Source organism: Schistocerca gregaria, chromosome 4 (genome assembly GCF_023897955.1).
Source record: "Schistocerca gregaria isolate iqSchGreg1 chromosome 4, iqSchGreg1.2, whole genome shotgun sequence".
Lineage (NCBI taxonomy): Eukaryota > Metazoa > Arthropoda > Insecta > Orthoptera > Acrididae > Schistocerca > Schistocerca gregaria.
The window spans coordinates 730,482,176-730,504,967 of record NC_064923.1 but is presented as its reverse complement, the minus strand read 5'-3'; the positions used below and the strand labels follow the sequence as shown (position 1 = coordinate 730,504,967).

The window sequence follows — 22,792 nt, the reverse complement described above, 5'->3', positions numbered from 1 at the left end:
TTCTGTATCAAAAGAGATAAGTAAGGTTGGCGAAACTGTAAACCTCATTAAGTGACACGTATGGGAATTTCACAAAGGGGATGGTCCAAGACTGTATTAGTGCGACAGACATCACAATGTCAACAGAGTTTTGTATGACTTGGTTGGGGCAGAACCTGGTCGGAGAGTGTTCTATACAAGCTACTTGAACCAACATTTATGTCAGATGGGGGTGATCCCAGCCGACATGTTTTACGAAGATTAAAATTTTATGGGTAGCTGGACTTAGAAAACTCCGAGTCCAGCCAGGTATCTTATTATTTCTTGCCAGGTGATCTTATTATTTCTTGCCAGGTGACCATCTCGATCTGTGATTCTTGTGAGATGTGGGTTTTGCACTTTTGTTTCTTAACATTAAAGTTGGACTTTGTCTCAGTTTTACCTGTGAGGGACACTGATGATATTTATTACAAAACAGCACTTAGAATTTATAGTTGTATGTCAGTTTGCCTCTAATTAAGTGTGTGTTAGTCTGCAGTTTATTCTCCTTTGATGGTTAGCAGTGAATATAGTTAATGTTTTCCACCAGATTTTAATTTATTAAAAGTGAGCTTACATGGCGCTACAGTGGGGGCTCAAGACACTTTAACCGTTTGCTGAAATATTGTCTTACTGGTTAATAGCATCAGCAGCAATTTCACTCCACTATTTCAACTACTAAGGTGAACAGGAAAGAGAAGCTGAATTGATCATCCCCAGTGAAGACAATAAGACCTGCTGTATTTAATTTACAACCCAGCATCACATTTTTTCCCAGTACCATTGCAAGCGGTCACACAGTTGGCAAAAAGTCGTCTGCCAAGAGGCCACTGTAATTCAGTGGTAAACCATCTGCCTGCAGGTAGTATAACTAGGTGAGGATCTGTTTTTAGGCTGTGTATGGCTGCCTTTTCTTCTCCTGAAAGATTGATTGGGGGAGTATGGACAGGCCAAGTTTCAGGCGAGGAATTCCATGAAGGTAACAACAGGGTTATTATGTGGGAGGTGGGGAGAATCATCGTTGGGTGGTGGTATGAACTGGGAGAGGCAGGGTTCACTGTTGGGATTTGGTTGACTTTAGTTGCAGAGATTGGTCACAAAGAAGTGTTCCCATTGTAGGGACCAGAAGAAGGAGAGTAGGTGTTTGAAAAGTCCAACATGGTTAAAGTTTGTTGTAGGGCTGGAGATGAGGTCTTTGGATTGGACTGAAACTTCTGTGGGGTTGGCGATTTTGGTGGAATGTTTGACTGGAATGTTTTGGAATTGTTTCAGCTCTGGATTTGATGAAGTTTTGGTAGGGAGTTTTTAGAGATGTGACAAGTTTAAAAGGTCAGGTAGGCAGGGTCTGGTTGCTGTGAGGGGTTGATGAGGGAGGACACTGTGGGCTGGATAATGAAGCCCCAAGGTGGCAGCAGGATGTCAGTAGGCTGAATAGCTTATGGAGGTGGTGTCTGGAATACTCTTCCAGCCATGACTGAGACTATCAAGCAATCACCCAGTGAATGTGGCTCAGATTGACCAGACAGCAATAAAGGGAGCTACTGTACCTGAGAGAGAGGAGATTAAAATTTTTGAGAAGGAGATAGGCATTGACATCAGGAGATTCACATGTGCTGTTGCAGGTTATTATGCAGAAACTGAGAATATTGCTGAGATTAAAAATTAAGTTAAGGGAATTGTGAATTAAACAATCAAAATGCAGAACTTAGAAAAGATTTGAAAGATCAAAATGAGAATTCTAGAACATTTAAATGGGCAAAAAGGTTTAAAAGCTCAAAATGAGGAACCCTAGAACATTTAAGGAATTAGCTCACAAATTAAAAGTTATATAGAGAAAAGCTGGCATATCAAATTATTGCTGTCAAGAATTATTTGAGATAGATGATAGATTTGGTGTGGACAGAGTGCAATAAAAAAATGAAATTGACAGAGACTGTGCTGAAATTGATGTTAGACAGCATTGGCCATGCAGTTCAGTGCCAGATGGAGGCAAAGGCAGATCTGGACTCTGTAAATCCTTAGACAAGTATTCTGCTTGCTGCTGTCCTTAAAGAGGCAGAAGTAAAAAAGGGAGAAATAGAGTCTATTCAGGCCACGTTAAATAATGCCATTATGAGTCAGGGAGCGACTACCGGTGTGCATTTCATGGCAAGTCCAAAATAAAATTCTTTAGTGAGGAGCAAAAATACCACATGGTGGATTTCGTGGCTTAATGTTTTGTGACTGGCATCTCCAATGAGGTAAAAGTGAACTTCATGAAGGGGCAGCTTGGCGGCAGTGCGCAGACATGGGCAGGAGAAAATGCAGCATTAACTGATTTTGCTGCATTTGAGAAGCTACTGCTGTATAAGTATTGGGGTGTAGAAAATGGATGCAGCTGCAGAATGTGCAACCACAAAGATGGGCATCCATGAACTTAAAAGTAACGAGCAAATTGTGCAGATTAACTGAAATTCAGCTGGAATTTCATGCTGGTTTCAATGACATATTTAATGGTGATATTGATGTTGAATCTCTGAGCGATATTGTAATTAATATCACCCAATGGAAAATCCAGGATGGAATGTAACAATGTTATTAGAAGGAAAGTTACTACTCACCATACAGCAGAGATGTTGAGTCACAGATAGGCACAACAAAAACACTTTCATACTTACGGCTTTCAGCCAATGGCCTTTGTCAACACTTGACACACACACACTCACACACATGCAAACCCAACTCACAAACACACACACACACACACTCGACTGCAGTCCCAGGCAACTGAAACCACACTGCAAGCAGCAGCACCAGTGCATGATGGGAGTGGCGACTGTGCCCATAGCTGTACCCCTATTTGTTTGTAGGTAATGCCTTTGTGGCGTCGACACATGGATCGATACGCCAAAACATGATACGTGTATAGTATCTTCGATTGATGTTCTTTGTAGGTTGACTTCCGGGAATCAGTTCCCATCTGTACCCCGTGCTGTACAGTTGATTATGAATAAAGTATTGTGATAGGAAGCGAGAGACGTGGTTATTACCTTCCCACCCTTGCGCCTTCCTCAGTGGTGACCCCGACTTTCGAATTTCGAGTTAAAAGTGACTGCCGCGCCGGCTTCCGTGTTCCACGTGGACCTCTGTTCATTACACAATGGCCCTTTACAACACGCCGCCGCCGCCCGGTTTTCACCAGCAACAGCAAGTAGGTTCGAGCACGCAAGCTGTGTTCGGCGTCCGACGTGAATATCCACAGTCCTACAGCCTCGAGAACCCAGGGACCTCGTCAGGTGCAGTTGTTTTGAACATGCCGCCAGCGGTTTCCGACTCCGGCTTTGTCAGCCCCGAAGTAATCCAGTTTTCGCCGCATAGCAGTGCTAGAAGCCTTTATACACGGGTGCCGAACGTTAATGCAAGTGCTGTAAATATAGGGGAGCATAGTTTTCATAATTTGCCACAGCAGGACGCCTGTTCGAATGTGCAAGCTCCACGTGTGTATCACTCCGCACCTGCTGCACGCTACGTGAATGACACTCGCCAGTCCGTTACTCCGAGTGTTCATCAGTGCATTAATTTGAGTGTGTCAGGCCCCAGCAACCTCATCAGTGACTCCGCGATGGACAATTTCGCTGCAGACGTTGAAGATCAATGGCATCACAACCTGTCGAACAACTTTGGCCTTCCGCCACAGCAATCGGTCCCGCATCGCTCCGCGCCAGGGTTCGTGCTAACGGACTTCGCTTCTCCTACAGGAACTGCCAACACAGCCGGCACATCAGCTTCCTCTCTACTGCCTCCACGACGCCAAGTTAACTTTGACTTGCCTACTCCTGCGTGTGCGAGCGGCCGTCAGCACGCTTCAACCTCCGGTTTGTCTAACCTACCGAAACTTCCAGCTTTTAAACCTGCTTACCCGGAGTTCTGGTTCTACCTGGTGGAGCAAACCGTGTCTCGAAGACAAGAAGAGACAACGTTTGGCAACTCGTCTATGAAGAACGCCTCGGCGACAGGTCTCCGTCTCAGCTGTGGCGATGTCTTCGACTTCTCGTCGGTGAACGCGACATGCCAGACGACACACTCACTGAGATTTGGACGGAAAAGCTGCCTCTGTCTGTTCAAACCGCTATCTCCGCCTACGAAGATAGACCTAACAGCGAACGCTTGCGCGCTGCCGACCGAGCTTACTCCGCTCTACAACGTGAATGCCATGCCCAACAGTCTGGCAGCTACGCCAGTTTCCAACCACAGCCCGGATCCCAACGTAGACGCCCTACGAAACCTAAGTCAGTCAAGCTCGCAGCACTACCGGCAACTTCAAGTCCGCGAAACAACAGTGCATCTGACCCAGCAGAAGATTCTGGGCCGCCGCCGCCTGACCACTCGCAGGAGCAGGCGTCCCCCCATAAATACTGTTTCTTCCACGCAAGATTCGGGGAACAAGCACGCAATTGTAAACCGCCGTGCTCATACCCAAACTTCAATCGCAGGTAGGCAGCGGCGCCACCTCCTGCGAGGTAAGCAACGGGTGCCGTCCCACGCTCCATTCTGTGTCCAACGCTAATGCTTCGAAAGGGCGCGTCTATGTCCGCGACCGGAACTCGGGCACAAACTTTCTCATCGACACGGGCGCAGATGTTTCCCTACTTCCACCCCGTCTCGCTACTGACAAGATCCGACCACAAAAAACTGTCCTACGTGCGGTGAACTCATCTAATTTGTCGTGCTCGGGTTCTACTTCGTATACAGTGTCCCTCTCGCCTGAGTGCAACCTGCAGTGGTCCTTCCTGGTGGCTAACATCAGCGAGCCCATTGTGGGAATAGACTTCCTACGACACCACAAACTGTGGCCTGACCTCGTCAAAAACACAGTGTTCTACTATCCTAAGCAGAAACACATCCCGTGTGCCTTGCCGTGTGCGAATACTATCACAAAACAGGTCCGCCTGGCTAGGAAGTGTAACAACCCCTCCCCCGAGCTCCTGTCATGGACCAATAAGTGGCTCACGGAGCGTGTTGAGTCTACACGCCTGCGTCTGGAACAACTGGAGTTAGGTTTTCGCCTCAACGACTTAAGTAACGAGTTATCTTCAGCACGGCAGCGGCTTGCAGCAGACGACGCATCGGCGGCACACAAGGTTAGTCAGTGCAACTACAGTGTTCTCGCACCCGAGTGCATTTGTGACAGTATACCACATAAACTGTGCAGTTTCCGCGCTCCCGCCAGCCCGAACCGTGTAAATCCGAGTGCTGATTCATCTCCTTCCTCGTTCAGGCAGCTAACTTCCACGGCGCAGGTTAACGTTTTTGACAGACTGCCACCAGCTGTTCATTCGCGCCCGCTAGCGCCACCAAGCTCGACAGCGGCACCCTCGGTTACTAGTACACAGTGTACCAACCTTGTTTCGCGTAGCTCACTTGTTGGCAACTCCCAGCTAACCAACAGTTGGCACTCATACAAACTTTCGCCGTCCGCGCCACAACCCAGCCTAGCGGCCGCCGCGCGCACTACGCCACAGGCAGACGCCTCTCGCACAGCGTCGTGCGTTGCCGTGGTTACCAACGGAACCGCCCACAAACTTCGCTTGCTAGACGGACCGCCTATCTCTTGCCGCCCACGCCGTATCAAGCCAGAATTAATGAAAGTGGCTCGCGAACAAATAAACGAGCTCTTAGCGGCTGGTGTGATTGAACCATCTGCCGGATGCTGGGCGTCGCCTATCCACTTCGTCACAAAAAGCGACGGCACCTGGCGTATGGTCGGCGACTATACTAAGTTGAACTCATGGACTATCAGAGACAAGTACCCAGTTCCTAACGTCTCGGATTTTAACCATGCTCTGGCAGGCGCCAAGTATTTCTCAGTAGTGGACTGTAAGAGGGCGTATCACCAAATTCCGATGGCTCCCGAGGATATCGAGAAAAAAGCTGTTACAACACCTTTCGGCCTTTTCCAGTACCGATTCATGCCCTTTGGCCTCCGCAACGCCGCACAAACTTGGCAGAGATTCATAAACGAGGTGTTGTTTCATTTGGATTTTTGTTTTGTGTACCTGGACGATATTCTAATCTTCAGTCCCACCTTGCAAAAGAACAAGGAACACTTGCAGATTGTTAAAGACACCCTTACCGCTGCTGGTGTTGAACTAAATAATAAGAAGCTCCAGTTGCACCAGACTTCGGTAAGATTCTTAGGCTACATAGTGTCAGCTAAGGGCCTCACTCCTCCCGAGGATAAAATCAAACCTGTTTTGGACTTGCCACGCCCTCACACATTCAAAGAACTACGCAGGTTCGTTGGAACAGTCAACTATTATAGGAAGCATTTGCCAGCTGCAGCTGAGGTTCAGGCTCCCCTAACAGACGCCCTTGCTGGCAAAAATACAACTGGTATCCGCCCAGTTCCCTGGACCCCCGCCATGGAACAAGCTTTTGACAAGCTGAAGCACCTACTAGCCAATGCAGTGACTGTTGCCCACCCACATCCGGACGCTACATTGTTCATAACTGCAGATGCCAGTGATACCGCAGTTGGCGCAGTCCTCAGCCAAACCGTCGGAGATACTACCTCCCCTTTGCAGTTCTTTTCTAAGAAGCTCAACGGCGCTCAAAAAAAAGTACTCAGCCTTTGACAGGGAGCTCTAAGCCATCTACGAGGCCGTTAAAAAATTTCGAGCCGAGGTCGAGGGCAGGGACTTCTACATATTAACAGACCATAAACCTTTGGTCGCTGCTGTAAAGAACCCTCCGGCCGACCCTCCGCCTAGACGCTTCCGTCATTTAGACTATATATTGCAATTTACCTCCGACATACGATACATCAAGGGTGCAGTTAATGTGGTCGCAGATTTTTTGTCCCGTGTTGGTGCTGTCACAACCCTGATAGACCTATCTAACTTGCCTCAGCTGCAGACTGCCGATACGGATACCATGGACCTCATTTCTGATAGCAGCTCATCACTCAAACCGGTACGGTCCACCTTCCCAGGTGTCATAGGCGAGGTTTGGTGCGACGAGACAACTGGTATACTGTGCCCCTTCATACCCAAACCTCTGCAGAGGCAAGTGTTCGACAAATTACACAACCTAGCTCACCCGGGAGTGAGGGCCTCTACCAGGCTCGTTGCAGAGCGCTTTGTCTGGCACGACATGCGGCGGGACTGCCAAGCATGGGCCCGTGTCTGCATTCCGTGCCAAAGGAATAAGGTTTCGCGGCACACATCGCCCCCACTAGGCAGCTTCACTGCTCCTCCCAGTCGTTTCCAGCACGTTCACATCGACTTGGTGGGCCCCCTCACCCCCTCTGAGGGTTACAGATACGTGCTATCTGTCATAGACAGAACCACCCGTTGGGTGGAAGCTGCCCCGCTAACTAATATTACATCTGAATCAGTGGCACGAACTTTTATAGACACTTGGCTTTCACGTTTTGGCTGCCCTGTTTACTTGACAACCGACCAAACCCGTCAGTTTGAGTCGGCCTTGTTTTCAGAACTATGTAGACTGTGCGGTATCAAGAAGATTCACTCCACAGCGTACCACCCTCAAAGCAATGGCCTTGTGGAACGGTGGCATAGGACACTTAAGACGGCCCTACGTTGCCATGGCCCCCTTTGGACGGAAGCCCTGCCATTCGTCTTACTCAGTTTGCGGACCACCTTCAAAGAAGACCTTAAAGGCACAGTCGCGGAGTTTGTCTACGGTCAGTCCCTTACACTGCCAGGCGAACTTGTTGCTCCTACTCCAGTCGCCAAACCCTCTGAACTGCCGTCCCTAGTAGAACGGGTGAGGTTACACTGTAACAAGCTTCAACCCCCATCCCCTTCCAGCCACACTCCTCCGCACGTATATGTCCCCAAGGCGCTCGAGACGTGCGACTTTGTGTTCCTTCGGGACGACACTGTAAGAGCCCCGTTACAGCCCCCTTACACAGGTCCGTTCAGAGTCGTCAAACGAACGAGTAACATGATGGACATTGTAATTAAGGGCACAGTAACAGTAACTACCGTCTCCCTCAACAGGGTTAAACAAGCTCGCGTTGAATTTTCTCCTATCTCGCCTACCGGTGAAGAGACCACACCCTCCGGCCGTCCTCGGCCCTCTTCCTCCACTCATGATCCAAGTACACTAACGCCTGCACAAGCCCCATCAATGAGCCCACACTCTTTCCGGGGTTTCTCACCCCCCGGCTCCCATAGCCCAGTCCCCGGCTCCCAGGACTCTAATATAACAGTCCCGTCTTCATGCGACAGCACACCGCGCCGCTCTTCTAACCAGTGTAGCACGCAGGCTCCCGCCGTGCCCACCCAGACCCTACCATCCCACGCCCACCACACAGACACACCCCTCTCTACTCACAGCACTCCGCCTTCGCTGTGCCACGGTTTCCCCACCCCACCGGCTCAGCATACCTAACCATTAGCAGGCGCCACTTACGAGCTCTCTACCCACGTTCATCCTGATGACATTTGTGGATTGTCTGTTGTCGTTAGTGGTGATACTGTGTCGGTGCTGCTTGCGTGTGACGATTCGTGTGACCCGTTAGGTGGTGTGTCGCAACGTGTAGTGAAGCGTTTCAAAATCCCTCGAAGTGCTACGTGTGGTAAACTACGTGCTTACGTTAGGCCGAGTGGAAAGGTGATCATCAGGTTCCCTGCCGACGACGCCCTTCCACACCAGCGCTCCCGCACCGGCCGACGACTTCGACCGCCGACGTCGCTTCATGACTTCGAAATCAACATCCCAGGATTTGCTCCACGCTCTCCTCCCACACGGCCCGTGCCGTTAGATGCGGAGGAACTCATTGTAACCAACTTAGACTATCAACCCCCCCCACCCGCCCCGTCGGGTATGTACTCCATACTGAAGGGGGGGGGGGGGGCTATGTGGCGTCGACACACGGATCGATACGCCAAAACATGATACGTGTATAGTATCTTCGATTGATGTTCTTTGTAGGTTGACTTCCGGGAATCAGTTCCCATCTCTACCCCGTGCTGTACAGTTGATTATGAATAAAGTATTGTGATAGGAAGCGAGAGACGTGGTTATTACCTTCCCACCCTTGCGCCTTCCTCACCTTCAAAGGAGAAGTAATTATCGGTGAGGATATAGTTGGTCATGGGGACTAGGAAGGACGTTGTTGGTTTGGAATCTGTCAGGCGTTGGGTAGGTAGTGTTCAATAGCTATAAAGCCATGGGCATTAGGAATGTTAGTGTACAGGGAGGTGGCATCAATAGTGAAAAGCAGGGCACCATATGGTAAAGGGGCAGGAACTGTGGACAGTCGGTGGAGGGAATGGTTGGTATATTTTATATATGAGGTTAGGTTCCAGGTAATAGGCCGAAGGTGTTGGTCTATGAGAGCAGAGATTCTCTCAGTGGGAGCACAGTAATCAGCCACAATGAGGCCCTCTGGGTGGTTAGGTTTATGGATTTTAGGAAGCATGTAGAAGGTAGGAGTGTAGGGAGTGGTACGGGTGAGTAGAGAGATGGACTCCAGGAAGAGGTTCTGGGATGGGCCTAAGGATTTGAGTAGTGACTGGAGATCATGCTAGATACTGGAATGGGGTCACTGTGGCAAAATCCCCTGCTCCCAATCCCTTACCTCATGGCTCATACCCCCGTAATACACCTAGATTCAAGACCTGTCCCCTACATCCTCCCACCACCACCTACTCCAGTCTGGACAGTAACATACCTATCCCATCAAAGGCAGGGGTAACTGTGAAGCCAGTCATGTGGTCTACAAGCTAAGCTGCAACCACTGTGCTACATTCTATGTAGGCTTGACAACCAACAAGCTGTCTGTCCACATGAATGGCCACTGACAAACGGTGGCCAAGAAGCAAGTGGAGTACCCTGTTGCTGACCACACTGCCAAACATGATATCCTTCATTTCAATGACTGCTTCACTGCCTGTTGCCATATGGATCCTTCCCACCAACCAGTTTTTCTGAACTGTGCAAATGGGAACTTTTCCTGCAATGCATCCTATGTTCCAGTACCCCTCCTGGCCTCAACCTTCAGTAGTCACTATCCTCACCCTTCCAGACCCTTCCCTGCTCCTATTCCAGCACTACTCAGCCATCATTCCACCAAAACAACCAGTCTTTTTATTTTTATTTATTTATTTTTTAATTTATTTCTCTCTGTTTCTGCAACTTCCCCTCCCCACCTCTCCCCTGCCCTCTGCCTAACCTGCAGCACTTTAATGTATGCCATCCTCACCACACTAGCCGTCCCCATACCCACCCCAGCCTCCTCCTTACCCCCACCCAGTCACCAGCCCATCATTCACTGGCGCTGCTGCTCACAGTGTGGTTTCGCCTGCCTGAGACTGCAGTTGTGTGTGCCAGTTGCATTTGATCGTGTGTGTGTGTGTGTGTGTGTGTGTGTGTGTGTGTGTGTGTGTGTGTGTGTCTAGTGTTGACGAAAGCCATTGGCCAAAAGCTTTAAGTGTGAAATTGTTTTTGTTGTACCTATCTGCGACTCAGCATCTCCACTATATGGTGAGTAGCAACGTTTCTTCTCATAATATTGTATTTAATATTATGTGGATTGACAGCTTTATGGAGATTGAAAGCAATTTATTGGCAGGCACTGAGCTGAGGAAGCAGTACACAGAAAAAGTTTTGAAGAATGCATCTGTAGACTATCTTGTAGACACTAGAGTTGTGTTTCAGAGTCCCTTAAAAGTGAAGCAATCTTCGAGGTAGATGTGGGTAGAGCCACTTATGTGCACAGGTTTTTTGTGGTGTCAAATCTGTGTACCAATATTTTGTTAGGCACAGACTTTCTGGCCAAGTATGCTGTTAGCTGATGTTACGATGACAGATATATTGAGCAGAATAGTAGTGAAAAATGGAAGCACATTCAGTTAAAAGTTCACCTGTCAGTGAAAGACTGATGGCCAGTGTATATTTAGATAACAGGATTATTGAATTAGATGCAGTTAACAGCACTAAAGATAATGTGAATGATACCCAAGTATTGACAGAGCTGAATATAAAAGTGAGTTGTCTGAATTATTGTATGGTTACCAGGATGTGTTTCGGGGCAGACACGGGAAGATCATTGATTTAAGGGCAGACAGAAGGCAAGTGGACTCCAAAAATTCGATTTTTAGATTTTAGCATATTTGAAAGGCATGGTCTTTCCGGCGTGAAACAGTTTTTGTTTTATATGAATGCGAAAAATTTTTTGTGAGATATGATGGTTTTGATTTGTTGGTTTGGGGGATTAAAGGGTCATAGGTCCCTTTTTCCAAAACTTAAAACTACTCACACAGAATAAAAGCGAACAAGGAAAAGATGACAGACGACACAGGACAAGAGAAACTTAGACAAAGACCAGACAACATAAATTAAAATCACACAGAGTGTGATGGTCGTTGGCCAAGCACAGAGAAAAAAAAGGAAAAGCAAACCACCGAGAAATACATTAAAAACTCAATCTAAAATCGTAGGCCAAAGGCCAGACTCAATATAAAAAAGAAAAAAATAACAAACACTCAGATTAAGGGATAAAACCCCCTGCCCGAATAAAACGCAAAACTAAGCCTGCCATGGCAGTGCCATTTGTAAAAAGGGCGGGGAGCATGTCAGGCAGTGCGAACAACTGCCTGAGCACAGCTAAAAGTGGACACTCTGACAAAATGTGGACCACCGTCAAAACGGATCCACAGCGACATAAAGGTGAGTCCTCACATCGCAATAACTGTGTATGCCCGATGCGCAGCCGGCAGAGGACAACAGACTCCTTGCGAGAGACCTGCAAGGAGGAGCGCCACACACTGGTATCCTCCTTGTTTGGTGATGGCAGGGCGCACCATTCAGTGTCCCAAAGTTCGGAAACTTAGACATAAGACAGCTCGCAAATCAGCCTCCGGGAGGCCAATGTCCAAATTCGGTTCACTGGTGGCCTGTTTGGCCAGCCGGTCAACATGTTCATTTCCCGGGATGCCCACATGACCAGGGGTCCACACAAAGACCACAGAGCAGTCGCAATGGGCAACAGCATGGAGGGACTCCTGGACAGCCATCACCAGATGAGAGCGAGGGAAGCACTGGTCAATACCTCGTAAACTGCTCAGGGAGTCGCTACAGATAACGAAGGACTCACCTGAGCAGGAGCGTATATACTCTAGGGCACGAAAGATGGCGACTAGCTCAGCAGTGAAAATGCTGCAGCCAGCCGGCAAGGAATGTTGTTCATAGTGGTCCCCTAGCCCCAGAGCATAACCAACATGACCAGCAACCATTGAACCGTCAGTTTAAACGATGCCAGAGTCCCGATACATGCCAAGGATTGATAGAAAGCGATGGCGGAAGGCTTCCGGAATGACTGAGTCCTTCGGGGCCTGGGCAAATCCGAGTTGAATGCAAGAACGGGGCACGCACCACGGGGGTGTACGCAGGGGGGCCCGGAAAGGAGGTGGAAGAGGGAAAACCCCAAGCCCAGAGAAAAGCTCTCTGACTTGGACCGCCATCGGACAACCCAACCAGGGCCAATGTTCTGGGAGATGGACGACCGACTGTGGGAACAGAAGATGATAATTTGGATGTCCAGGCAAGCTAAAAACATGGGCAGCATAAGCGGCCAGTACACGTTGGTGCCATAACTGCAGTGGAGGGACTCACAAGAAATCTGCATAGGGCTGGTCCGGAAAGCACCAGTGGCAAGGCGTATCACATTGTGAAGGATTGGGTCCAGCACCCGCAATGCAGAAGGGGATGCTGAACCATAAGCCAGGCTCCCATAATCCAGACAGGGCTCGATTAACACCTGGTATAGCCATAAGAGGGTATATAAGTTGACGCCTCAGCTGGTGTGGCTCAAGCATCACAAAGCATTTAGATGTCGCCAACACATCTGTTTAAGTTGCCGAATATGAAGCATCCAAGTCAACCGGGCATCAAAAACCATACCTAAAAACCTATGTGACTCCACCACTTAAAGAAGTTCGTCAAGATACAGCCGCGGCTCCAGGTGAACAGTGTGTTGCTGGCAGAAATGCATAACGCTGGTCTTGGCAGCCAAAAACTGGAAGCCATGCGCTGCAGCCCAAGACTGCGCCTTGCAGATAGCACCTTGCAGCTGATGCTCAGCAGCAGCAATGCCAATGGAGCTATAGTAGAGGCAGCAGTCATCAGCATACAACGAAGCGGACAAAGACGTTTCCACCGCCGCAGCGAGCCCGTTAATTGCAATTAAAAACAGTTAGACAATTAAGATTGATCCCAGTGGTACCCCATTCTCCTGAACTTGGGAGGAACTATGGGAGGCTGTGACTTGCATGCGGAAGGTACGATGCGACAGAAAATTGCATATGAAAATCAGCAGCAGACCCCGAAGACCCCAATCATTACGTTTAGAGAGGATGTGATGGCGCCACATCATATTGTATGCCTTCCGCATGTCAAAAAAAGACAGCGATGAGGTGCTAATGGTGGGCAAAGGCCGTACAGATGGCAGACTCCACGCTCACCAGATCGTCGACGGCAGAGCGGCCTTTACAGAATCCACCCTGAGACGGAGCCAGGAGGCACCAAGACTCGAGTACACAACTCCATCGCTGGCTCACCATCTTTTTGAGCAACTTGCAAAAAACATTGGTGAGGCAAATGGGGCGGTAGCTGTCCACCTCCAAAGGGTTCTTGCCAGGTTTCAAAACGGGGATAAAAATGCTTTCCCACCATTGCGACGGAAGCTCACCCTCGACCCAGAGACGGTTGTAAAGGTTGAGGGGGCGTTGCTGGCAGTCCACTGAAAGGTGTTTCATGATCTGATATTGGATGAGATCTGGCCCAGGAGCTGTATCAGGGCAAGCGGCTAGGGCACTGTGAAATTCCCACTCACTGAATGTAACATTGTAGGATTCAGGTGCAAAATGAAAGGCTCCGACGTTCCATCCACTCTTTAATGGAGCAGAAGGCCAGTGGGTAATTCGCTCTGCCAAGCGATTTGCAATTACGTCGGAGTCAGTACAAACTGCTCCATTCAGTGAGAGCGCAGGGACACTGACAGGGGTCTGATAGCCATAGAGGCGTCTAATCTTGGCCCAGACCTGTGATGGAGAGACATGGAGGCCAATGGTAGAGACATACTGTTCCCAGCAGTCCTGCTTGTGTTGGCGAATAAGGCGGCGGGCCCACACGCACAGCCATTTGAAGGCGATGAGGTGTTCTATGGAGGGATGTCGCGTGTGACGCTGGAGCGCCTGCCGGCAATCTTTAATCGCCTCAGCAATCTCAGGTGACCACCAAGGTACAGTCCTCCGCCAAGGGGACCCAGAAGAATGGGGAATGGGAGATTCTGCGGCAGTAACGATGCCGGTGGTGACCGAGTGAACCACCGCATCAATGGCATCATTAGAAAGAGGCTCAATAGTGGCAATGGAGGAGGACAAGTCCCAGTCAGCCTTATTCATAGCCCATCAGCAAGGGCATCCAGAAGAGCGACTAGGCAGTGACAGAAAGGTCGGAAAGTGGTCACTACCACATAGGTCGTCATGCACACTCCATTGGACAGACGGTAAGAGGCTAGGGCTGCAGATTGAAAGGTCGATGGTGGAGTACGTGCCATGCACCACACTGAAATGTGTGAAAGTACCATTGTTTAAAAGGGAGAGGTTGAGCTGCACCAATACATTCTCAACGGTGGTGCCTCAACCTGTTGCCACTGACCCACCCCACAGAGGGTTATAGGCGTTGAATTCGCCCAGTAACAAGAAAGGAGGCGGTAATTGGGCTGTCAGTGCAGCAAGGACATACTGTGGGACATCACCATCTGGTGGTAAATACAGACTGCAGACAGTAACAGCCTGTGGCATCCACACCCGAACAGTGACAGCCTCTAAAGGTGTTTGTAGAGGGACAGACTCACTGTGAAGAGAGTGAAGGACATAGATGCAGACGCCACCAGATACCCTTTCATAAGCTGTCTGGTTCTTATAATAACCCCGATAGCCACAGAGGATGGGGGTTCACATAGCTGGAAACCAAGTTTCCTGAAAAGCAATGCAGAAGAAAGGGTGAAGGCTGAGAAGTTGTTGGAGCTCAGCAAGATGGTGGAAGAAACCACTGCAGTTCCACTGGAAGATGGTATTGTCCATGGCTGAAAAACGCGTGAAGGGATTGGGAAGGCAGTTTACGCCGCTTGTTCACTCGCTGCCACTGATTCAGCGCTCACGCGAGTGACATCCATGACGTCTGAGGAGCCGGCAAGATCCAGGTCTTCAGCAGACGCCAGAATCTCGACCTCATCCTCAGACGTGGAGCTTATAGGAAGCGGTGGGACGGGTTCCACTGTATTGTCGTGATTATTGGGAAACTTCTTATTCGGGTTCTCGCACTGTGCCTTCAGCGCTTCAGGCTAGGAGGGCTTCACTGAGTCAGTCTCAGGGACGGACAATGACCATGAGGCCCTACGAGAAGCGATTGGTGGTTGTTTCAGCCACTTCCAGGTGTCCGCTTTTCCGCTGGTCGGAACTTGTGAAGGAAGGTCCCCAAGGGACCCCTTCCTGGTGAGAGTAGCCGAAGAAGTCTTACACTGGTAAGTGGGAACAGATGTCCCCGATGGTTGGGGTGGGTGAGGGGGGGGGGGGGGTGGGGGTGGGGAGGGGGTGTTGCTTCTGAAGTACATGGAGCAGTAGCAACTGGGAGTGAAGAGCCCCCCACAATCAAGGGGGCCGGTGGATTCTGACCGATCTTAGAGCCAACCATACGTGATGATGGGAGAACCGTTGTTGGAGCAGCGGCAGAGGTCAACGTCATCGGCACAGGATGGAGCCTCTCATATTTCCACTAAGCCTCAGTGTAGGTCAGGGGGTCCAGGGTCTTATACTCCATTATCTTCCGTTTTTTCTGGAAAATCCTACAGTCTGGCAAGCAGGGGGGAATGGTGTTCTCCGCAGTTAAAACAGATAGGAGGTGGGGCACATGGAGTATTGGGATGCGAAGGACATCCACAATCTCAACACGTGATGCTGGAAGTACATCGGGATGACATATGCCCAAACTTCCAGCATTTAAAACACCGCATCAGATGAGGAATACATGGCTTTACATCACAGCGGTAAACCATCACCTTGACCTTCTCGGGTAACACATCACCCTCGAAGGCCAAGATGAAGGCACCGGTGGCTACCTGATTATCCCTCGGACCCCGATGGACGCTCCGGACGAAGTGAACACCTTGTCGTTCGAGTTTGGCGCATAGTTCAATGTAGGACTGCAGAAGAAGATCCCTGTGGAAGATAATACCCTGGACCATGTTGAGACTCTTATGGGGCATGATGCTAACAGAAACGTCCCCTAACTTGTCACAAGTGAGCAACCTCGGACAGAGGAATCTGTTTTGATGAGAACTGAACCAGAGCACATTTTGGACAAGCCCTCCACCTCCACGAACTTGTCCTCTATATGCTCCACAAAAAACTGAAGCTTGGTCGGCATAAATGATTCACCATCAACTCGCGTACAGATTGAGGTACTATGGTGAATAATCTCCACTGCCTTCTTTAGCCATACGTTCCTCCCATGGAATGGCCAGGGAGGGAAATCATCTTGGATCGTATTGCTTGCCGTTGAGGTTAGACCTCGATTGCTTAGAGACTGCTGGTGGAGGCCCACCAGTGAGAGATGATGTACCAAGCTTCAGATCATCCGCCCTGATGCCACCCACTCCGACCAGGGGCTCTCCCCACGGGCGCCACCCAGCCACAGCAAATACCACCTGGCAGGATGGCCTTTGCTGGGAGTTCTAATGCCCCAGAGGGATAGGCATCTACCCCTCGGCATACGTGGTGAGGTAGCAGCTCAGGCATCTGCAATGCGATCCCTGTGTAGTCATGGGACTACCACCAAGAGGGTACATGACAACCCCACCACAACGGACTGGCTACGGTGCTGGACGTCAGGTGTCGAATATCCATGTATATCATGACGGCAAAGATGGAAGTGCACAATGGAGGGAATGTATGCTACCCAGAACACACTGCAGCTGATGTGGCTGGAAGCTCTGTGTAAGTCCAACTCCATGACAGTATCTGGTGCGCCAGATCTTACGGCAAGATGGATATAGAATGCACCACGTAAGGCGTCCTTCCCCAAATGGTATGCACTAATGGAAAATTTTGAAATGGAGTGGACAAACCCCTTAGGGGACCATCACATTAAAGGCCAAAACAGTTGAGACTCCTTTTAATCGCCTCTTACGACAGGCAGGAATACCGCGGGCCTATTCTTACCCCCAAACCCGCAGGGGGGTATGATGGTTTTCCTGACGCTCTGTGCAATCTGGCATTTAAATGCCACACCTTTCTTTTTGAGGCCATGCAAAGACAGTGCACAGCATTCTTTTACTCCTTGTATATTATTTCATGCTTCTATTGTTTTATTGCTTCAATGTTTTCTATGCTGTATCTACTATCAATACTTGTTTTTCCGATCGTGTTTGTTATTAGAATGAGATTTTCACTCTACAGCGGACTATGTGCTGATATGAAACTTCCTGGAAGATTAAAACTGTGTGCCGGGCCGAGACTCGAACTCAGGACCTTTGCCTTTCGCGGGCAAGTACTCTACCATATGAACTACCCAAGCACGACTCACGCCCCGTCCTCACAGGTTTACTTCCGCCAGTACCTTGTCTCCTACCTTCCAAACTTTACAGAAGCTCTCCTGCGAACCTTCAGGATTGCACTCCTGAAAGGTCCTGAGTTCAATTCTCGGTCTGGTACACAGTTTTAATCTGCCAGGAAGTTCCATGTCAATGCACACTTTGCAATATCCTTTCTTTCAGGAGTGCTAGTCCTGCAAGGTTTGCAGGAGAGCTTCTGTAAAGTTTGGAACATAGGAGACGAGGTAGGTGTTCATTTTTCCCGCGCCCTGTTTGGGAGTGGAATGGTAGAGAGATAGTATGATTGTGGTTTGGTGAACCCTCTGCCAAGCACTTAAATGTGAATTGCAGAGTAATCATGTAGATGTAGATGTAGACTGGCAGAAGTAAAGCTATGAGGACAGGGCGTGAGTCGTGCTTGGGTAGCTGAGATGGTAGAACACTTTCCCATGAAAGGCAAAGGTCCTGAGTTCGAGCCCTGGTCTGGCACACAGTTTTAATCTGCCAGGAAGTTTCGTGTTTGTTATTGTTTTCGAGCGTTAATGGTTGTACTTAGTGAAATTCGTTGTGAGTGAAGTACATGTTGAATTGTATTTTCTTTGATTCTGCATGTTTTCATAAAAATGCTGCTAATAAAGAAATTCTTGCCTAGATTAAAATTCAGAGGAAATAAATACGTAAAGGTAAATGAGGTTAATAGGTCAAAGGACCCAAGAATGTTAGGCATAAAGAAAATCAGCACATAAAGAAAGAAACTGCAGTGTCTTCAAGGCACGTCCTCCCAGTCAGCTTGTAGAGATGAACATTTGTTTGAAAATATTATGGTGAACCTTAGCATGCTCTAGGCTAGTTTATTGTCTCAGATCTATTGGCAAAGGGATGGAGGCAGGAAGGCAAACTCTTATGTGCTTTACTTGACATTCCAAATTGACCTGCAAAATTTATGACTTACAATAATGTTATTTGTTTTGCTATTGCTGAAGTTTGTAACATCTCAATGAAGGAAGCAGCTGAAGATGAACTCAAGCAAAGTGATGACAGTTAAAGTGGTAATGGAAGGTAATTGATGTAAAGGTAATTGATGTAGATATTTTAAGCAAGTACTGTAAAACTTGTGGCAGTGGAACTGAGACAGAGCATGAACATAACTGTCAGATGAATCATACTGGTCCAAGTGGTGGGATGGAAGTAGCAGGAGTTCTCAGGATTTTTAATCATTCACTGGCAAACAGAGGTGTCAGATACACAAAGTATTTATGGGACGGTGAGAGCAAGGCTTATGACCGGGTATGTGCAGAACAACCCTATGGTCCTAATGTCACAATTTCTAAATTAGAGTGCATTGGCCATGTCCTGAAGAGAATGGGGTCCAGGTTGAGAAGATTATTGAAAGAAAAGACAAAAATAGTATTGGAAGATGGTAAGAAGATAGGTGGTAACCTATCCGGGGGTCAAATCAACATGCAAGTACCATGAAATGAAATACTTAAACAAATTTCATCACCTTTCTGGTCAGTTCTGTATGGACCCTTTTGAGAAACATAAGAAACCTATAACAAAAGGTCTGCAAGAAATAACATTTGATCATTATTCTAAAAATAAAAGCTATTTTGTCAATCTCATACCAGGAAAATCTACGTGTCCAACATGTTATTCTAAGATATTTGTAATTCACAAGAGAAAGGATAGTGAAACCTCAGATACAGAATTTTGTGACTTATCAGCAACCATTAAAAGGTACATACAGCTTGTGAAATCCTGGTTATATCGCCTGCTAGTAAAATTAGAAAACTAAGTTAAGATAAAAGGCCAAGTGCCTTGAATACAAAAATTGAGAAAGTGGCAGCTACAGTCAAAAAGAATTTTGAAGTTTCATTTCAAAATACAATTTGTACAAAAACAGATGGAAGTTCTAAAACTTCACCAAACAAATATGATGATTTGATAAAAAAAAAACTAAAAACTAAATGCAGTACTTCAAACAAAGAGGATGAAATTAAGATTATCAGTTTACTGCCAAATTCTTGTAGTCGAGGAAAAAGTTAGTGATGAATTTAATATGTCAGAATGTCTTGTTAAGTTAACAAGGCAATTAGTAAAAGAAAAGGGAATTTTATCAGCATTACAAAATAAAAGTGAATCTAATTTGGTAACATGTTTGAAGAATCCGAAGAAGAAGATTTTATGCCTGGCAACATGAAATACAATCGGTGAAACAAGACAGATCTAAAATGGTGACAGTCATAAAATCACGAGAAGAGGTTTTTGAAGTGTTGGTGGCTGACCTTGAAAATCTGGAAATGCATCATTTTATTGAAAAGCTCAAAATAAATTTTTGAAATATAAAAAGAAAACCTTGGCAGCTGATGAATGCTTAGTTCATGCTGATTTTTCGGAAAATCATTCCTTTGTTGTTCAAGATGAAGTACAAGGGCACCACTGGGTAAATAAATGGGCCACACTTCATCCATTGGTATTCTATTATAAAGATGAAGATAAACTAATGAGCCACAGGTTTTGTGTCACAAGTGACTACCTTGAATGCAACACTACAGCAGTGCACATTTTTCAACTAAAATTAACAGACTACATGAAACAACACCACCCTCCCATAAAAAACTGATTTACACTCCTGGAAATGGAAAAAAGAACACATTGACACCGGTGTGTCAGACCCACCATACTTGCTCCAGACACTGCGAGAGGGCTGTACAAGCAATGATCACACGCACGGCACAGCGGACACACCAGGAATCGCGGTGTTGGCCGTCGAATGGCGCTAGCTGCGCAGCATTTGTGCACCGCCGCCGTCAGTGTCAGCCAGTTTGCCGTGGCATACGGAGCTCCATCGCAGTCTTTAACACTGGTAGCATGCCACGACAGCGTGGACGTGAACCGTATGTGCAGTTGACGGACGTTGAGCGAGGGCGTATAGTGGGCATGCGGGAGGCCGGGTGGACGTACCGCCGAGTTGCTCAACACGTGGGGCGTGAGGTCTCCACAGTACATCGATGTTGTTGCCAGTGGTCGGCGGTAGGTGCACATGCCCGTCGACCTGGGACCGGACCGCAGCGACGCACGGATGCACGCCAAGACCGTGGGATCCTACGCAGTGCCGTAGGGGACCGCACCGCCACTTCCCAGCAAATTAGGGACACTGTTGCTCCTGGGGTATCGGCGAGGACCATTCGCAACCATCTCCATGAAGCTGGGCTACAGTCCCGCACACCGTTAGGCCGTCTTCCGCACACGCCCCAACATCGTGCAGCCCGCCTCCAGTGGTGTCGCGACAAGCGTGAATGGAGGGACGAATGGAGACGTGTCGTCTTCAGCGATGAGAGTCGCTTCTGCCTTGGTGCCAATGATGGTCGTATGCGTGTTTGGCGCCGTGCAGATGAGCGCCACAATCAGGACTGCATACGACCGAGGCACACAGGGCCAACACCCGGCATCATGGTGTGGGGAGCAATCTCCTTCACTGGCTGTACACCTCTGGTGATCGTCGAGGGGACACTGAATAGTGCACGGTACATCCAAACCGTCATCGAACCCATCGTTCTACCATTCCTAGACCGGCAAGGGAACTTGCTGTTCCAACAGGACAATGCACGTCCGCATGTATCCCGTGCCACCCAACGTGCTCTAGAAGGTGTAAGTCAACTACCCTGGCCAGCAAGATCTCCGGATCTGTCCCTCATTGAGCATGTTTGGGACTGGATGAAGCGTTGTCTCACACGGTCTGCACGTCCAGCACGAACGCTGGTCCAAGTGAGGCGCCAGGTGGAAATGGCATGGCAAGCCGTTCCACAGGACTACATCCAGCATCTCTACGATCGTCTCCATGGGAGAATAGCAGCCTGCATTGCTGCGAAAGGTGGATATAAACTGTACTAGTGCCGACATTGTGCTTGCTCTGTTGCCTGTGTTTATGTGCCTGTGGTTCTGTCAGTGTGATCATGTGATGTATCTGACCCCAGGAATGTGTCAATAAAGTTTCCCCTTCCTGGGACAATGAATTCACGGTGTTCTTATTTCAATTTCCAGGAGTGTATTTTTTGGATGGGGCAGCAAGTCAATATAAAAACAAATAAAAATATTAACATCTCCTTTTATAAAGAAGATTTTTGATTTGATGTAGAACGGCACTTTTTCACTTCATGCCATGGGAAGAAGCTTGTGATGGTGTCGGGAGTACAAAAAAAATGAGCTGTCACAAAAACAAGTCCGCAGCGGACCTATGACAAACATGATAACACCCCAAGAAATGTTCGAATTCTGCAAAAAAATGTTTCAAAGGAATTACCTATGTTTTTGTACAATGTGAGGAAATAGAAGAAGTCTATGACAGTGTCTTGAAGAAAAGGTACAACACTTGTCAAAAGATTACAGGCACCCGATCTTTTCATTGTTTTGTACCCCATTCACACAACTTACTGAAGTGTAAGATCACATCAACTTCACCTGATAGTGAACTTCATCAGTGTGGAAAACTTTTACAAATGGTTCTTCAAAATAAAGACATAGTGGCTTGTGTTTACAATGAACAGTGGTGGATTGGTTAATTTGATAATATTGACTGTCAAAACCAAGATGTACATGTTGTATTTTATCACCCTCCAGGACCAAGCACATCTTTTTTTTAAAAAAAATGAGAAGGATCAAGTGTAAAAATATACTAAGGAGCTGTCTCCCATGGAATTTACAACTGTGACTGGGTGAACTTATAATCTGACACCCAAACTGAGTGAACAAATTTCTCAAATGTTCAATGAGCGATGTACTAAAAACAAATAACAAGAGAACAATACAATGTAATTAGTAGGCTTATTTTCAATAAAGAAAACTAAGTAAACATAGATATGATTAAATTATGTGCTATAACTGATATATTTTATTCCATAAGCCTAGATATTGCAGATGTTAAAAAACGTATTTTTGACTTGTATTTGTAATTTTTTTCCATAACTTCCAATTGAATCAAAAAGTTGAAATTTATACTGAAGTTTCGTATCATATAGGTCTATTAACTGTGAAATTTTCAGATTTTTATCTGGCCCCCAACAAAGAAATTGTGGGCCACAAAATAGAAAAATAAAAAAATCCATTTTTTAAAATAGTGTATTTTTCTAAAGTGTAAGCTGCTCACCATTGATACTATATATAAAGTAA

General features: G+C 47.6%; 1 protein-coding gene across 2 annotated transcripts in view; it reads left to right on the top strand.

Annotated features, from left to right (window-relative positions):
- The window catches only part of LOC126267304 (uncharacterized), a 124,413-nt gene extending 112,903 nt beyond the window's left edge, over nt 1-11,510 (top strand). For both annotated transcript variants that reach the window (XR_007548986.1, XR_007548987.1), the window contains exon 5: nt 11,481-11,510. The gene's annotated coding sequence lies outside the window, so the exon portion shown is untranslated. The remainder of the gene's footprint in view (nt 1-11,480) is intronic.
- Nucleotides 11,511-22,792: the final 11,282 nt, after the last annotated feature.